Raw genomic sequence first — 18,510 nt, forward strand, 5'->3', positions numbered from 1 at the left:
ATAAAAGGTTTTCTCTTGGACTTTTGAACTGACAAATTGAGTAAATTAACAATTTATATAAACAGAAACCTAAAATTTAAGGACTTTTTTATGCTTTACTAGACACTGACGTGTCCATTACATAGTTTTCAAAGCCCTAATTATGGAGTCAGGAAAAGTCTTGAAATTTTTCCATTTTTTTATAAACCAGGTTAAATAAAACAAAAAGGAATTTAAGTCAAATCAAGCTGTTTAAACCTAACTGGTTACAAGGAAGATACCAAAAGGCAAAGAAACCAATCTGAAGACCCAGTCTTCATTTTTGGAGGAAGATACCTGCTCTGAAAAGGTATGGACACCATGAGAAAATATACTTCATTAGAAAATACTGAATATCCAACTGGTGCCAGTTTTCAGGAGTTATTTTTAAAAGCACATATTACAATCCTGCTGTTAAGACCTTGTTGTGTACCTTGTGTTAACTATATTTTTCTGGTTGAAATGGAAGCCAAACATTTTGTAAATTAAGACCCATAAAATGCCCTCTATTTTACAATTATAAAGTGTTATGGTTCTGTTAAAACAAGAGGACTAATAACTCTGACAGGGGAATGGTTTTCAAATACTAAATGCAGTGATTATTAATGTTGCTATACACATTTTATACTGTCTGCCTTTCCATATTGAAATTATAATCCTAATTAAAGACAAGGAATTTATTAGTATGGGAGTCAACAGGGGAAAACAAGATTTAGTAAAATCTTCACCCAGGTAGGAATTCAGCTGTTTTAGAATTTTTGTAAACTCTCAAGTCCTGGACAGACTGGACTGTCCAGTCACTATTTTTCTTAATAAATACTTGTACTAGGATTACAATTACTTTTTTGTTCACAAAGGTAAAAGCAATTAAGATTTGTAGGTCACAGGTGAAACCTTTAATTGTAAGGGGTAATTCATTAGGGAGTTTTCTAACTATAGTTGTTCCCCTTTATCCATGGGGTATGTTCCCAGACCCCCACATGGATACCTAAAAGCACAAAAAGTAGCAAACTTTTTCCTATACATACCTACAATAAAGCTTAATTTATAAATAAGGCACATTAAGAGATTTAATAAAATTATACTATAATCATAAAGTTCTAAGGGTTACTTAACAAGCACTGATGAGACAGCTACTGTAACAGGCAAGTAATGTACAGTGTGTACACTGGGTAAAAGGATGATTCACACTACTCAGAAATGTGTGCAATGATAAAACTTAGGATAATCACTATCCACAAATAAGCTAGTTATTAACTTACTGTCCCTAAGGTATGGTCAAAAACAAGTCTGACTAGTGACTATGAGAATGGAGACTTGATGTTTTAAAGAAAACATTTTATTGTCCAGCAATTAAAAGTATTCAAACATGTATTTTCTACAGAATTTTATTGTGAGTTGATCAGTGTTAAATGTTACTTTTCATCATTTGCTGTAATTCATGTCTTCCTAACCAATTCTGTTTTTCCTTCCAAAACTGTCACATGCCACACCTAATAAAAAAAAAGTCAGAAACCAATAGTGAAAATCATTCTGTACTCAAACACAAAGGAAATCATACCCCTAACAAAGCAACTAATAGGAAATAGCCCCAGCCCTTTCGAACTATCAGTAGATGCTTGATAAATCATAAAAAGAATTGCTTACCTGAGGCAATGAAGAATTTTTAACCACCACAGCTAAGAACTCAAACATTCATTCACTTGTAGCTACCTATATGCTGAAAAGAACATTTCACGGATTTTAGTAAAAAAGAATTGCATTATAGTTGAATTCACATAATCTCAGTATAGATTACTGGCATCTCAGTCTTAAAATTATTTCTTCAAAGAAACCCTCAGCTGGGTAAACGGCAAAAATTTAAGTCATCATTGTGCCAGTTATTAAATCCTATGTAAAAAATATATCAAACATTTTTGGTACTGTTCTTCACGAACAATACCAAATACATAAATAAAATTTTAAAAAGCACACAATTTAACATTAACCTTTGGTACCTTGTTACATGCAGTTGTGCTTCTAGGGGGTTAGTCATCCTCTGTAAGTTTTTGGAAAACATTCATCATGACAACGTTCAGTGATCTTCAACTCTTAGGCTCTGTTGCATCTGGAAATTAATTTATTGTAAATTTTTATTTGTACTTGCACCTGTTTGGCATCCTGTCTGCAGGAACAGTGCAGTTCCAGTTAAGTTTTTTCCTTATCAGAAACCATAAACATAACCATACTCCCAACCCTCCTGATTCACCAATTTTTAAAAACTACTAATACCATGTAGTGGAGTAATTTTCTATTTGCTGTTTAACATATCTCTAATGGAACACTAGAATGTACTTGCTGCCTTTTTGGTAGTCAAAACTGATAAACCTAAAATTAAATTTGTACAATGATTTGAGAATGTGTTAGTCCTTTTGACTGATTAGACCCTAATAATTCCATAAATGATCTTTCCAAGCTGGAAATGGATTCATTAGTATGGGCAGGAAAAATGGTGGGTATATTTACATTCTTTACTGTTAGTATTGATTTTAAGACATGATGATCCTAATGAGAATCCAGCCATTGCTTTTCTGTCTCAGAGTTTGACAAGGATAAGATATGAGCCAGGTTAAAGGTCAGATATATAAAATCAAATGTGCAGACCTCCAACTAAAAGCATTACAATGGCAAATCTAATCGTTTTAGAGCAGAGATAAATTTTGTTGGCATCATTATTGGACACAGTCCTGTAGAATTAAGTCCCCAGTTGCCTGCAAACACACTTGGGCACTGCAAAGGGCACAGCCAGGGCCACAGATCTTGTCCTGGTGGATAAACAACTGAACCAGCAGCTGTTGGAAATGACTTATGAGCATATCGAATGTTGGACTCTGCAAAATAACTTATCACTTTCAAGTCTTGAAATGCTGAAATATTTCACATAATCAATATTAGGAACAGACTATTGGTTATGAATAATTACAACTTGGATAATTTCAGTTTAATATGATTCATAGAAACTACTGACAACTACACGGAGTCCCATTTGTGTAATGCCTAAAACAAGGAAAATGTTTAGAGATGTACATGTATAAAACTGGTACACACCCCACTCCCCTCAGACCACTAGGAGACTGGACACAAAATCCAGGTGGGCACCTCAGGATGGAAGGCAAGGGGAATGGGAGAGGGAAGCAGATACTACAGTATTGGTAATATCCCAGCTCTTAAATGGATCGGTGGGCTCTCCTGTATTTATTATGTTGCAGGATTTAAGTGCATCCTCAATATTTTTATCAAACATTTAGTTTGTAAAACTTAAGCTATCACATTTGCCCTGTTAGCTTGTTCTGGATGAAGCAACGTATTTCAAATTTGGGGAGAGGAAAAACAAACCACATGACTATACTAAGTCTCACCGACGAGATATATTTTTTTGAATAAGCAACATGGTCTTCCAGTCTCCCAGCTGTCGGCTAGTTTCTTCTGTGTTATGTGCAGAAACTCATCTTTACGTAAACTCAAGCATCTAAAGGTACAGTAGGCATTTAGGGCCTAAGGGCCCTCCATACGGCACATACTGTTCTCCAACTTCAGTACCAATTTTTATTGGTCTACTTAGAAAGGACGATCCAGAACAAATGCCAGTAAGTAGCTCTAATGGGTCGAGACCATAACTGTTAATCAGTAGGTAAATTGTGCTCTTAACAATTTTAAAAAATCAATTACAAAGTACAGTTTAAGGTCTAACATCCAAGAAAGAATCCCTTCCCCCTTTATAAAATAACCCCTTGCTAAGGCTGTGCCGCCCATTTAAGGTACCCTGACACTTCGTAGGCCGCACACAAAGCTTTACCAGAGATACAAACAAAAGGGCCCAGGAGAAGGCCCGGCGGAGCACGAAGCCCACTGACTTGGGATCCATCTGAATCATAGGCCCTTCGTTTCTGAGCTGAGAACAGTCGGAACCGGCGTAGACCAAGATAAGTTAAGACTCGCAGGTAGTTACTCACAAAATACGACTGAGCAGATGACGTGAAGGAAGGCTCGTGGCCGCATCAATTGGGGGTGAGAGCAGAGGCTGCACCGGGGCAAGGGACGGAGACTACCGGAATGGAGGCCCCGGGCGCGGGACCAAAGGGCGGAGGGCCCTGAGGCGGGCTTGGGCTCCCGCACAGGGTCGGGTTCCCAGCAGAGAGGAGGAACTGAGATCGCGGAGACTCCCACCTCGAAAAGCTCGGCAACGCGCCCGCAGGCGCTGCGCCCGAGGCCGCATGACCCGCGTGGCTTAAGGTACCTCACGCAACTTCCTCCGCACGCGGCCCAGCGGAAAAGAGAGAGAGCGGCCGCGGCGGGCTCTTAGGCGCTGCGGAGGCCCCGCCCCTACCGGGTTGGGAGCCGCCCCTTCCGGCTTTGGCCCCGCCCCTGCTAGCGCAGCGCGCGCCCTGCGGCGGGGCTGGGGCCGAGCGCAGGGCCAAATGGGGGGCGCGGCCTGGACCGCAGCCCGCTTTCCCCGGCTCGGGGCGTGCTACGCACACCTCGAGGTTACGTTGAGGGGTTCTGGCACCCCCAAGAGGCTTTCAGGCTCATGGGTACCTCACCTCGAGCTATTTCGCGGAGTATGTAAATGATTAATCTGTGAGTTACACATCCGAGCGGGCGGACCATGCTCTAAAACGGGGTACCCGTTCCTCGTACTTCATGTTTGCTGGGCCTTCTATTCCCTCACTTTGTCCAAAGAACTGATGGTATTGGACACCCCAGTTTAGAGTAAGGGTATCGACCCCTTCACACACACAGAAGAACCAGTTGGGGGGGGGAGCAGCTTTTGTATTTTCCCTGCGTTATAGCAGTAGCCACTGTTACTATTTTCGCTGACAGTAATAATAGACGGTTAAAAAAGCATAAAGCATTCAACTCCCTTGTTTATGAACATGTAATTGCTGTTGATTTTCCTATTCTGTGTTTTATAGGTGTACTAGTTTTATTGCAGTCCACGGATGTTGCATTTATTACAAATTGAAAGCAACACCCTCCACCAGCAAAAAGATTACAACTGACTTTATTGCCAGTAGTCGCCTGGAACCCAGTCCGCAGTATCTCAGGTATGCGTGTATTACTCGTGTTTCCTCCGTTTATATGGTCTAGCTCCATTAGCACAGAGCAGGTAATGAGGAGTAGATCTGGAGATGAAAGACAGTAAATTGATAACTGGCACGTTCTGATCTCTCAATAGAGAAAATAGCAGCCACCAAGTGGGAACTCACCATCAAACCTGCGCCCCTCCGGCGTTAGCATCCACTTTCTCCTTCTGTACTGTTGCTGGCCAGAATATCCTCCTATCAAAGGCTCTTGGTCCTGACCTTCTCTCCTTCTCAAAGAATGGTTCCTTCAGGTATCCTCTCTCTTCTGGCTCATCAACCTCTCTTACCAATTTCAGCAGCATGCAAACAGGTTCCAGTTTCTCTGTACTGTTTATTTGTTAATTTTTGGCTTTCTAGTATCTATTCTCACTTCTTTTGATGAAAGCATACATTGATGTTACCCAAATTTACTTCTTAACTCTGAATTCCACACTCATAGTTTCCTGTTCTACCATCTTCAACACTGAAGGTGGAGGCAGGTAATGAATATAGACCTGATTTTGACCTTTCATTTTCTTTTTTCTCTCTCCTTTTCTATTGAAGCCTTTGTATTTCTTCTTCCTCTCTAATGGAAACTTTCTTTAAGTTATTTCTTGAGATTGTTCTTCCTATACAAAACTTAATATTTACTCCTTTAAGTAAGCTCTTAGTGAAGGGATTTTTGGAATTTAGAATTTCCTTTCCCTTCATATTTAACACCTTTAAAAGGGACTTAAGAAAGTCAATGTAGAAACTCAGGGTTGCCTGATAACCTTTATTAAAAATGTCAGTAACTTCACCCTGGCTAGCACGGCTCAGTGGTTGGAGCAAAGACCTGCATGCTGAAGGGTCTCCAGTTCAATTCCAGGTCAAGGGGAAATACCTGGGTTGCAGGCAACATCACCAGCCCCTTCAGGGCACTTGCAGGATGCAAGCTATCAGTGTCTCTCTCACACAAATATTTCTCTTTCTCTCTTTTCCCCTCCATTCCTCTCCCTCCTGCCCCCCCCTTTCTACTCTCTCTGAAAATCAATGAAAAAAATATCCATAGGGTGATGATTTAAAAATAAAAAAGTCAGTAACTTCCCATTATACTTAAAAAATATTCACTTGCATATATGGTTAATTCGTTTTTGACAAGGGAGCCAGGATCATTCAATGCAGAAAGGAAAATCTTTTTAACAGTGTTGGGAAAACTGGATATCCACATACAAAAGAATAAAGTTGGTCTCTTACCTTATACTATATAAAAAATTAACTCAAAATAGATCAAAGACCTAAAACTATTAGAAGAAAACATAGGGGAATATCTTCATCACATTGGACTTGGCAATGATTTATTGACTGTGATACCAAGAGCACAGGCAATAAAATAAAAAATACATTGAAATTCACCAAAATTAAAAACTTTTGTACATCAGAAGATACTATCAAGAGAATGAAAAGACAATCCATGGAATGGGAGAAAATATTTGCAAAGCATATATCTGATAAGGGACTAATATGCAGAATATATGAAGAACTACAACTCAACAGTGGAAAAACAACCCAGTTCAAAACTGGACAAAGGACAGGAATAGACATTTCTCCAGAAAAGATCTATAAATGGCCTATAAGCACAGATGTGTTCAATATAACTAGCCATTAGGGAAATGTAGATAAAAACTACAATGAGATACCGTGTCACACCCATTAGGGTGACTATTATCAAAAGACCAACAATAAAATAACAGGTGTTGGCAAGGCTGTGGAGAAACTGGAACCCTTATACTATTGCTGGTGAGAATGTAAAATGGTGCAGGCACTGTGGGAGACAGTATGGCAGTTCCTCAAAAGGTTAAACACAGAATTATCCTATGATCCACTGATTCCATTTCAGGATATGTACCCTAAAGAATTGAAAGCAGAGACTCAAACAAACACTTGCACTCTAGTGTTCATAGCAGCCTTATTCATAATAGTGGAAAGTAGAAACAAGTCAAATGTCCATTGATGGATGAATGGATAAACAAAATGTGGTGTTTACATATACAGTGGACTATTATTCAGCCTTAAAAAGGAAGGAAATTTTGATATATGCTACATTGTAGATGAACCTTGAAGACATTATGATAAGCAAAATAAGCCAGACAAAAAGGACAAATAGCCCGGCCGGGCGTGGCTCAGTGGTTGAGCGTTGACCTAGGATCCAGGCGATCAGGGTTCGATTCCCGGTGAGGGCACATGCCTGGGTTATGGGCTTGATCAATGACTCCCTTATCATTGATGTTTCTATCTTTCTCTCCCTCTCCCTTCCTCTCTCTGAAATCAATAAAGATATATTAAAAAAGAAAAAAAAGGACAAATATTCTATAATTCCACTTAGAGGAGGCAAATTCCACTTGGAAGAGGCAAATTCATAGATAGGTAGAAAGTAGAAGAGTGGTTTCCAGGGGCTGGGGTGATGAGTGGATGGGGAGTTATTGTTTAATGGGTACGGAATCTCTGTTTGGGATGATGAAAACGTTCTGGACTTGGAGAGTGGTGATAGTTTGTAAATGGATTGTGAATGTACTTAATGCCACTGCATTATATCCTGAAGATGGTAAATTTTCTGTTATGAATACTTTACCACAATAAAAATAAAAGAATATTTTAAAAAGATAAAAAGATCCACACATTCATATGGCTTACTTCACCTCTTGCTTCCCTTCTCTTACTACACAGCAGTGAGTCATGTCGGCCTACTCTTATTTATTTTTTTATTGATTGGTTTTAGAAAGCGGGAAAAGGAGAGAGAAGAACTTTTATCTGTCCCTTACCGTGGATCAAACCCACAACCTTGACATATCGGGACAATGCTCTAACCAACTGAGCTACCCAGCCAGGGCCTACTCTTAGTTTTTAGAACATGCCAAATAATTTTCACATCTCAACACCTTTGTTCTCACCTGTAATACTCCTGTCCCAGATTTTTGAATGGCTGACTTCTTTCCTTTTTTGATCTCAGCTTTTATGCCAATTTTTTAATGAGGCCACACTTGCCCCACCTATGTAAAGTGGGCCCACTACAAGTCATGTCCCCTTTTGCTTCCTTCATAATCTGTAATTATCTTGCTTGTTTTTAAACTTAGCACTTCTGCTGCCCTCACTGGACTATACACCCTGGGAGAGGAAAGCCTTTGTCTGCTTTGTTTACCTTTTTATTCCTAGTGCCTAATACAGCCCCTAGGACCTAATAACTATCTGTTGAATTAATGAATAAATGAATTATAGATCTGTATGTGCTGCTTTGGAATATTTTTCAAGATCTATTAAAATTTAAAAGCTAGGAGCAGAAGGTATTTAATTAAATTTAATTTCTGGTTAAAGAAGAACAGGTATTTATGTAATTGTTTATTCATTGAGTATTTTTGAGAGGTTATAATACATGCCTCTAGGGAGTGAAACTTAAGGTTTCTGGGGAAAGTGATATTTTTATTTTTTATTGTATACTATTCTGTACTGTTCAGAGTTTTAATACATGTATGTAATTTTATGACTAAATTAAATTTTAAGAATTATTATTCAAGGAGTACATTGTCTCTTATGACTGCAAAAATAGACCTAAGATTTGCCCCTTTAGCCCTGACTAGCGTTATGACAAGTGTTTGGTAATCTCCAGCGGTGAGTGCAACCCTGGGGTCGCTGGTCTCCAAGTTGCTGGACTGAGTTAGTGCTGCCAGTTGTAAACACAGCAGAAATCACTTGAAGGGAAAAGTTTCATGGTTTAAATCTGATAAAACAATGTATCAAAAATAACATTAAAAAAATAGCCATTCTTTGACAGTATAGTCAGGATTACTTTAGAAAGTTTACTTTTTTTTTTAATCCTCACCTGAAGATATGTTTTTATTGATTTTTAGAGAGAGAAAGGGAGAAGCGAGAGAAAGAGAGAGATGTGTGAGAGAAACATTGATCACCCATATGTGCCCTGACCAGGGATTGAACCCACCACCCAGGTATGTGCTCTGAACGGGAATCAGACCCAGAAGCTTTTGGTATATGGGATGGCACTCCAGCCAACAGCCACCTGGCCAGGGCTAGAAAGTTTACTTTTTGTAGGTAGGCATACATCTGGATTCAGGGCATTTTTTCTTATAAGCTGTCAGAATCTATACTCTGCAGTTACACATGTAAATCTCATTAGTAAATGAATACATTTGCCCTCAGTCCTTTTTCATATTCAGTGAATGACTTGGAGAACCTCCTAGTTCCCCTAGATGTTTGCAGCAGAAAATGAGGTTGGGACTGGAAGGAAGTTGGCTATAATAACCATATGCTTGCGCTTTCCCATGCTCAAGAGTAAGCATGTCAAAATAGAGTTAATGCAAGAGAAATGTAAATGACCTTAGTCATAAATGCATGACTTTTATATATAAGATCCTTTTACCTCAGGCAAGATTATTTTTAAACATAATATTGACATTAAGATAATCATAGCATTTATACCTCTCGTCAAGGTTAAAGTTCCAAATCTGTGAAAAATACATTAAATTGTCAGAAAATAGGGCACTGATCTGAATGAAAGTTGATTCTTAAACACTTAAAGTACATGAACTTTACTGAGATAATTTTGGTGAAAATTACCTAAATTACTTATGATTTCTGCCCGGATCTAAAATAATGAGTGGCTTTAATCGTCATTGTGAGACACTAGGGTTTTCGTTTTTTTGTTTAAAAATTTTAACTTGTACGTTAAGACTAAGCCTTGCAAAAAACTACTTAAGTCCTGTGACAAAATCTGAATGTAATGGAATGTTAGTAAAATTATTCAAGCTCACCGATGGGACCTGAGGGGAAGTCTATGAGGAGACTTCAGGGAAAGTTTCCTTCTTTGATGAAAATACACATATGGGAAGAAACAGCTTTTTTTCCCCCTGGGTATTACCATCTGTGAAAGAAGCCTGGCACCACTGAAGCCATCTTGTTAAATGAGGGGAGCTTGCCAGAGATGGCAAAGTAGAAAGGAGGGTAAACCAAGCAACTTAAAGGCACTGAAGTCAACAAGTTAACCGGCCAGGGAGCCACTCTAGCTTAGGCTTCTTGTTATGTGAAATAATACACTTTCTTACTGTTTAAAAAAACATTTAAGAATGGTTACATAGAGAGTTAGGAATGTGGAAGTAATTGAAAAATTCAAACTAAGGTTAAATTATGATGTTATTCGTACCTTAGTGATGATCTAATAAAAAGCATGTCCTGAAATTAACACCCTACTAAACTTCAACAGTGTAGATTCTGAGCGTTTCTTCTACAATGTCTTCTTGTACATACACATATGCATGAGAGTTTCTTTATGTTCCCGTGTTATGCTGGTAAACAAGATCTAAAAAAACAAAACAAAACAAAAACCCCAAACTCTGATTTGTGGCATTTGCAGATTTCCATGGTGTAAATACAGTGGTACCTCGGTTTTCAAATGCAATCCGTTCTAGAAGACTGTTCGAGTTCTGAAACGTTTGAAAACCAAGGGATCCACAGCCAACAGCTAGGCCTCAGGATCTTGCCCTCAGCGGAAGCCATGTGGCGTGTTCGAGTTTCGAGCTGTGTTCGAAAACCGAAGCATTTCCTTCCGGGTTTACGGCGTTCGTAAACTGAAATGTTCGTCAATGGAGACATTTGAACACCGAAGTACCACTGTACTCCCATCTTGGCTGATTTCAAGCTACTATTTAATAACTAGCTCACAAAATACTTGAATACTTGAATAACTAATAATTGGCTCTCATAAAACACCATTGTCCCTAGAAGCTGGGTTGAAGGATAAATGCATCTTCATACTTTATATAGTTGAACTGCTTTCCAAGTGGTGGTACCGCATCCTTGTCAAAACTTGCTCTTTTAAAAAACAGACAAAAAAAACTTGCTCTTTTCAGAATTTAAACATTTTTGCCAGTCTGATAAAGATGAAATGATATTTACTGCTGTTTTAATTTGCATTTGCCATGAGATTGAAAATATAAATTTACATATGTTTTCTTTTTCTCTTAAAAATTTTTTTTCGTATTTTTAATCATTTGGGTTTTCTCTAGTAAATCATAGCTTCGTCCAGTTTTTTATTGAAGTATTTGTAATTTTAAAAATTGATTTATGGGTTTCTTTACATATTCTGGATACTGATCTTTAGTTGATCAGTAGTTACATGCATTGCATATAACTTTTCCCAGTTTGTTTTATTTTTCATTACATTTATGGTGTTTTATGTTGTTTGGAATTTAATACTCTTCTGCTTACCAATGTAGCTTCCCACCTCTAACACTTCTGCATCTGTGGAAGATCTCTGGCTAAAGCCAAATCCTTTAATGTGCTTTTAAAGGCTCTCCTTGATTTGAAAATTGGGAATGAGCCCTGGCTGGTGTGGCTCAGTGTCATCCATGCACCAGAAGGTTGCCTGTTCCATTCCTGGTCAGGGCACAGGCCCATGATGTGGGTTCGATTCCCATAGTGGGCAGTCAGGAGGCCCCAGTTTGTTTTACCCCAATGATTCTGTAAGTCACTAATAACCTATAATAAGCCTCTTTCTTTTTAAACTAGCTGGATCAGATACCTTAACCAAACCCAGACCTCCATACCTTCCTTACATTTGTGACCCAGTTCTGACTAGTGAGAAAAAAGTAGAAACCTTGGACCCTGATAACTTTATGAAGCCATTTTACCACTTGTGGATTCCTTTTGCACAAGAAAATCAATTTATTTAAGCCACAGTGGTTGGATCTTTCTTGTTAGCAGCTGAATGCAATTCCTAACTAACATAGTCAGCAATGAACAATGTGTGCCATAGCATTAAAAAAATATTTGTGGACCAACTGATGATTGATGAACAAAGGCACTGAAGCATGAAATAGGGGTGTGTGTGTGTGTGTGTGTTCTACAACTTAAAGTGTAAAGTAGGAAGTGGTAGAGAGTAAAGGCAGTGATATAGGTAGGGGTTTCATAGGCCAAGTTAAGTGGTTGGGCATCATCATTAGATGCTAGCAAACCCTTAAAGGAATTTGAGGTGTGTTACATCCTCAGATTTTTAATTTTGATATGTTACTTGGATGCAGCCAATACTAAAGGTAGAGAAAACTGTTAAATCTACAAATTGTGAGGGAAAAAATGATGAATACCTGTAATAATTATTCTGATATACCTTTGTGCATGTAAGTGAAAATTTTAAATGTGGAATGGCTAAGTCATTGTACACACTTAAAATATTGGGGGGGGGAAGGCATGAGGATAAAAATTAGAGATTTATTTTTATCAAAGACATACATGTTCAAACATTATGGGCCTGGTTAAAACAAGTTAACTCCAGGATGCCAGAAAATTAGTCATCATCACTTACCTTCTAAGTCCAATTAACCATCCCCCCCTTTTATTGTGATTATAATTGACATATAACCTTGTTTAAGGACTACAACATAATGGTTTTGATATTTATGTGCTGGTAAATGATTACCACAGTAAGTTCAGTTAAAATCCATCACCTCACATGGTTACAATTTTTTTCTTGTGATGAGAACTTGTTAAAAAATATATATTTTTATTGATTTTAGAGAGAGGAAGGGAAGAGGGAGGGGAGGAGGAGAGAGACAGAGAGAGAGAGGGAGAGGAGAGAGAAGACAGAAACATTGATCAGGTGCCTCCCACTGGGACTGAACTGCAACCTGGGTATGTGACCTGACCAGGAATCAAACAAGCAAACTTTTGGTGCATGGGACGACACTCAGCCGAGCCACACCAGCCAGGGCAATGAGAACTTTTAATATTTACTCTCATACCAACTTTCACTATTATTAACTATAGTCACCATGTTGTACATTACATCCCCAAACTTATTTATCTTATAACTGGATAGTTTATATCATTCTGATAGGTGAAATATTTTATGTCATTGCTGTATAAATTTCTATTTCTTAATGAATGGATATCTTTTCATAAAGATATGAACTGTTTGATTTATTTCTATAAATTGCTTATTCATACCTTGTGCAGAATTTTCTACTGAGTTGCTGTTTTTTTAAGTTGTGAAAGCTGACCTGTATAAAGAAAATTACTACTATGACTATCTTATATGCTGTGACTTTTTTCACTGCTTTGCTCTTTGTCTGTCACATTGTTTATAGTTTTTTTTTGTTTTATGAACTTATTTTTATGTATCAAAATTACCCGCTTTTCCTTTATGGCTTCTTGGATTTTTTTGCGTCATGCATCACCTTGCCATCTTGAAACCTTCATCTGATACAGCTAACCGGCCAGAGAAAATATGCCTGACTTGCACTGAGCTGCCTACACGCATCGTCTCTGCTGTTATTTCATGTCAACTGTGTGAGCTGAGGATAGGAGGGCGAAAAGACAAGGGAAATTTGTCGAAGGCAATCACTAAGCCAAATGCTTATCACAGGGAGAGACCTGCAGCAAAGAAGGATGTTTTCCAACGAGACTGAGGGGCAGCGGGCTACGGCAGCTAACAGGGCAGGCGGCCTCACAGAACAGGTAAGAGCCAGGCTGCTTGAGTCTGAATCCTGGCTCTGCCATGATGAGGTGGGCAACCCCGGGCAACCCTTCTCATGCCCTGTGAGTTTTCCTAATTTATTTGCATGAATATCCTCAATATCATCACAATCACTCCTTAGGTGTGTTGGAAACTATAAGGTCAAATAAATGGAATAGGGAACAATTAAGTTGTAAATTGTCAATGCAGATAATCATAAGATACATAATATATAGGGTGTCCTAAAAAATGCATACACATAGTTTGAATAATTATAAAGGCAGTGTTTATTAAAAAACATTTCATTTTCAAAATTGAGCTATCAGCTATTAAAGTGTGCATACATTTTTTGGGACACCCCATATGTATAAGTAGGTTAAAATGTCAACACCATGACTTCTATGTGACGAAAATAAAGTAGCTTTCTTCATGGCCTGTATCCAATCTCTTCTTGTTCTGGAATCCCTCCCTTAAAGAGGAAAAACACCTGTCAAACAGGCAGACTGTTAACTATACAGTCAAGTAGAAGCTGAAACTCCATCAGGGCTGTTTTCTCCTCTCAGTGGGCTTCCTACCTGCCCTTCCCCTTCCATCCCTGGTTAGCTGTAGAGAGAAGTTACATATCTAAGGAGGTGGAGGGAGGGACTGCAGGCTCCCATGCCTCCTGTCCTCTGGGTCTAGACCTGACCATGTCTGTTATTTCCAGGTGTTGCTGGTGTGATTGCTGTGACCCTGAGTCTTACTTACAACCTCCTGTTTTGAGGGGCCCCGTATTCCGCCATCTCCCTGATTCCTGGTTTCCTGGCCTGGGTACTCTCAGCATCTTGTGTCTCCAGCTGCCCGTTATAGCTGCCCTCAGGCTCTGCCCTCACAGCCATTGCCTCTCACCCTCTGCCCCTTGTGGGTATCCCTTAGTCCCCACCCCTCACATGGGCATGGCTCTGGGCAGAATCCAGGGCTTCTCCAAGGGCCTATATTCTCTCAGGCTTTGCCTCGAGGACTGTGGTGACGCCAGCCCTTGTCTCATTTCCTAGATACTCCACGCTTCCCCACTCTGCCCAAGGCAGATGACAGCAATGTTTGCACTGTGGCCCTTCTCCCTGCCTTCACCTTGGCCTGACTCTCCCCAATCTCTGTTACCACTTAGGGTAAATCTCTATCTACAGACTTCCAATCTTGGCTCTTATACATAGAGGGCCACTTTAGGAATTTAGAATTCTATTTTCTCTCTTAATAAAGTTTGAATTTTAGATCCACTATCTTGTGAGAGATTCTGAGTCAGTTTTGTGACCTCAAAGGTGTATAATAACTTCCTTCCAGAAGAAGTGTGCCCTAACCAGAGGCTCTTAGTTCAGTGAGGAGGGAAAACTGTGTGCTACCATATCAGTTCAAGAATTAAGAATATAGGATCCCCTCCTCTCTTTAGTAAATGACTGGGTGCCCCAAGGATATCCACTCACAGGGCTGTTCCCCAACTCATACCCTATAGGAAGTGGGATTTAGGTGTCTCTAGAATCTGTTTCTTTTTCCACCCCTTCTTACCTATTCCCCACATCCTCAAGTTTGACTAAAGGTGGGTCTTGAGTAACAGCTGTCATCTCCCACTGTTCACCTCCCATTCATTTTTGCAGGAAACTCTGCTTCCTTTCAACAGGGGAAGGGCAGGCAGGCACTAATGTAACCAAATGAGTGGCCATCGCCTTGAGTGGGGCTTGCATGGTTGGAGAGGAGGGGCAGACCAGGTCAGCAGATATTGTTTCTGCCTTGGATCAAGCCATTCTCACCAGCACCATCCCTCTAGACATCAGCCATCCTCTGGTCTTGGTGGTCTGGCCAGAGAGGAAATAGAGCCACCTGGGCCTATTCCTTCCTGAGCCCCAGTATGGCTGCTCTCCAGACCTCTCAGGCCCGGTGTGGCCCAGAATTAGCAGCTTTTTGTTGTTGTTCTGGTTTTGTCCTGAAATCAGTTCTCCTTTCCAAGGCAATCTCTCCTCTATGTCTCAGAGCATCACACTTCTAGCCTGACTGGACACTGGTGGAACTGCCTCTTTCGGAAAGGAGGGTCTGGGAATAGCTTCCCACCTCCCACCTTCTTCTCTCTCTCCATTCTCCTGTTTCTGCCTTTGCACATCACTTTTCCCCCTGGTTATAGCCTATCTTTCAAAATGACTCTGATGCAAGGTCTTACAGTCAGCGAGGCCTGGGACGACACTCAACCAAGAAGTGCTGCGCACGGAGTAGAAACAATCTTGCACGGGCCTTTTTAAATATATATATATATATATATATATATATATATATATATATATATATATATATATACAATTTAATTTTGAAAAAAATTTGACCCACAATAGACCCATCTATGTAAAGTATTAAGATGCCTTACAATCGCACACATTTAGAATTTTTTAATGGAATAATTTCAGAACTTATTTGAAAATAAGAATGTTTAAAATTAAGTCTTATTTAGACCTCACATTGTTTTAAATGACCCCCACTTTCCAAAGGCCATAAAATGGACACAAGTGATTTAAGTCTATCCCCAGAGCTTCCCATGGACATACTTCTTGGTCCTGAGAGGGCAGGAATGCATGAGTTTCTCCAGTAACATTCGTATGCACAGGAAATGACTATTGACATAATCTTTAAGCCTAATAATTAAGATTATTCTTCAGTTTATAATTTAAAAGCTTCTGACAGCTAAATGCTATGGTATAATTTATAATGAAAGAGTTTGAGTGATTGAGGTATATTTCATTGAGCTGGTTTCTCCTATGAGTTGAAACTAAGACTTGTGTAAACATAGGAAGGGAAGCCCTTCCCAGGTTTATGTAGTTAGGCAAGAATATTTAATGTCCCTCATTCCCAACTGTGCTGCGGTACCATCTGGGCCGTACTCCAAGTTCACAGGAAGCAAATCTATAGGATTTAAGGGGCATTAACTTATTTTCAGCAAAACAGTCACATATAAGACCACCATCTACTGAGTATGTAATAAAAAACACATTAATTTCTTTGACATATACAGTTTTATAATATTTCTCTAGTGCTCCTTTAAAAAATTTGGAACCTTAGCTTTTGGGTATTTTAAAAATTACAACAACAACAAAAGCAAAACTAAAAAATTAAAAGTGTGTACCATGGAGAAAAATAGCAGTAGTATACTACATATTGTAAGTAATTTGAGAAATTGTAGATATCGCATCTTCCAGTGATGCTAAAGAAAATAAAGAATCTGTCACCAAATTAAACAGAACCTACCAGTGCTGGAAGAGTCAAAGGTTCATAGCTTTTCAAATAAAATACATAGTTGATATAATCTGCAATAACCTATACGTAGTTAGGAAAGAGCATATTAAGCATCCCCTCAAAATAAGACATCTAATATGTAAGTTTGGATCAGAGCAACCTGTTTTGATTTATAATTTCGTCTCCCTGTCGGCTAAGAACAATATAATTTTATACAGCACCAACAACTTGTCCTATAATGATGCCAAATACAATTCATGTGTTGATTTCAGAGATGTCTTTATTGGCTTATTTCCTCAGAATGGCACCATGACACACCGAGGCTGAAAGGAAAAGATTAAATAATGTGCTGAAAAATACAGAATTACCTCTGACCTCTGGGGGCGGGGGGGAAGGAAGAGGGAGAGAGGGAGACCTACCAACCTTACTGGAGCCTGAATACTTTCTCTTTAATTGATAATAACTGGTTAGTTGCTTTCATAAATAGAAAATGAGGCCTTTTGAGAGAAAAAGAAATTATTGAAGTAATTTAACTTAAAAAGGAATTTCAACTAAAATAATTACTGTGCATTTTAGTAAGGTCAATCAGCATTTATTTTCTTTTCCCACAGTTTCTTCTAAGTTTAAACAGTCTGCAGGAATAGATAAAATCAAAGTTAAGGATATCTGTAGGTCTGCAGATTGAAGTAGTTAGGTCTAAAAAGCCTTATAAAAATGCAGAACTACTCTTTTTATTACCAAGTAATGTGTAAACAGATATCCCCAAACACCCACCTCCACTGTAGAACTTTTATTTTCCACTTAATTTTTTTATTATTTTATTTTTAAAAAGGGATATGTATATGCTTCTAAGATAGCTTATCGATGTATAATTGGTGTACAATAAACTGCACTGTGTTTTTATAATCAGAAAAAAATACTTTTAAAGTCTGTTGGAATTCTTGCCTCTAAAAAGACATTTCCGTCTCTCTAAAAATTATCATTATGGAGGAATTTAAATGTATCTCATATCACTGAGAGACATGAGTGAACTGATAGAAATTTAACTTGCAGATTATAGAATAATACTGTGATTCAAATATACCCCCTCCCCAGTCTTAATTAAGAAGAACATGGCGAAGAAGCCAAAACCAAGTAGATATCTATTAGAAAGATTTTCAAATGTACCTTCAGTGTTTGTTAAATAGCCACAGAGACAGATACAAATTTAACAGACTAAATTAATTTTTAAATTAGCACTTTATTTTATTTTAGTAATATCCCTTATCCTGACCATGCACCATTAATTAAAACAGCATGCTCCCTTGCATCTTTGGGTGAAACCATGCAATTTCTCCTCTGATATTTTCCAACACACTACAATCTGTTAGCATATTTAGCAGTTTACTCAAAAGTTATGAAAATTTGTGACAGAAATATACTTCTTTGGCATTAAAACATTTATAACTGGACAAGAAGAAATAAAAAGTAATATTGTAAAGGGCAAAGTAACTATTTAACAGGATGATTTAGAAAAGTCTGATAATTCAACAAAAGTCATATTTTCCCCCCCAATTAAATGCTTTAAAAACTGTAGCCAAATAGATTTATTAGCAAGAAAGCCATTTTTCAGAAATTCCTCCTATCAAATTTAGTGATTAT

General features: G+C 38.5%; 2 long non-coding RNA genes across 4 annotated transcripts; one reads left to right on the forward strand and one right to left on the reverse strand.

Moving 5' to 3' along the window:
* Positions 1–1,339: 1,339 nt before the first annotated feature.
* On the reverse strand, positions 1,340–4,385 carry LOC308547198. Of its 2 annotated transcripts, none has more exons than XR_013997466.1 (4): positions 4,225–4,385; positions 2,016–2,125; positions 1,666–1,738; positions 1,340–1,511 (listed from the first exon to the last, which is right to left on the reverse strand). It is a non-coding gene; the product is annotated as an uncharacterized lncRNA (long non-coding RNA). The 2 variants fall into 2 exon arrangements; XR_013997467.1 differs by having other exon boundaries at positions 4,011–4,385.
* Positions 4,386–4,412: 27 nt separating this feature from the next.
* Positions 4,413–14,875, forward strand: LOC308547202. Of its 2 annotated transcripts, XR_013997469.1 has the most exons (5): positions 4,413–4,616; positions 4,971–5,102; positions 9,005–9,100; positions 13,371–13,619; positions 14,324–14,875. It is a non-coding gene; the product is annotated as an uncharacterized lncRNA (long non-coding RNA). The 2 variants fall into 2 exon arrangements; XR_013997470.1 differs by lacking the exon at positions 14,324–14,875 and having other exon boundaries at positions 4,419–4,616; positions 13,371–14,056.
* Positions 14,876–18,510: the final 3,635 nt, after the last annotated feature.

The sequence above is a fragment of the Miniopterus schreibersii genome (assembly GCF_964146895.1).
Source record: "Miniopterus schreibersii genome assembly, chromosome: 17".
Lineage (NCBI taxonomy): Eukaryota > Metazoa > Chordata > Mammalia > Chiroptera > Miniopteridae > Miniopterus > Miniopterus schreibersii.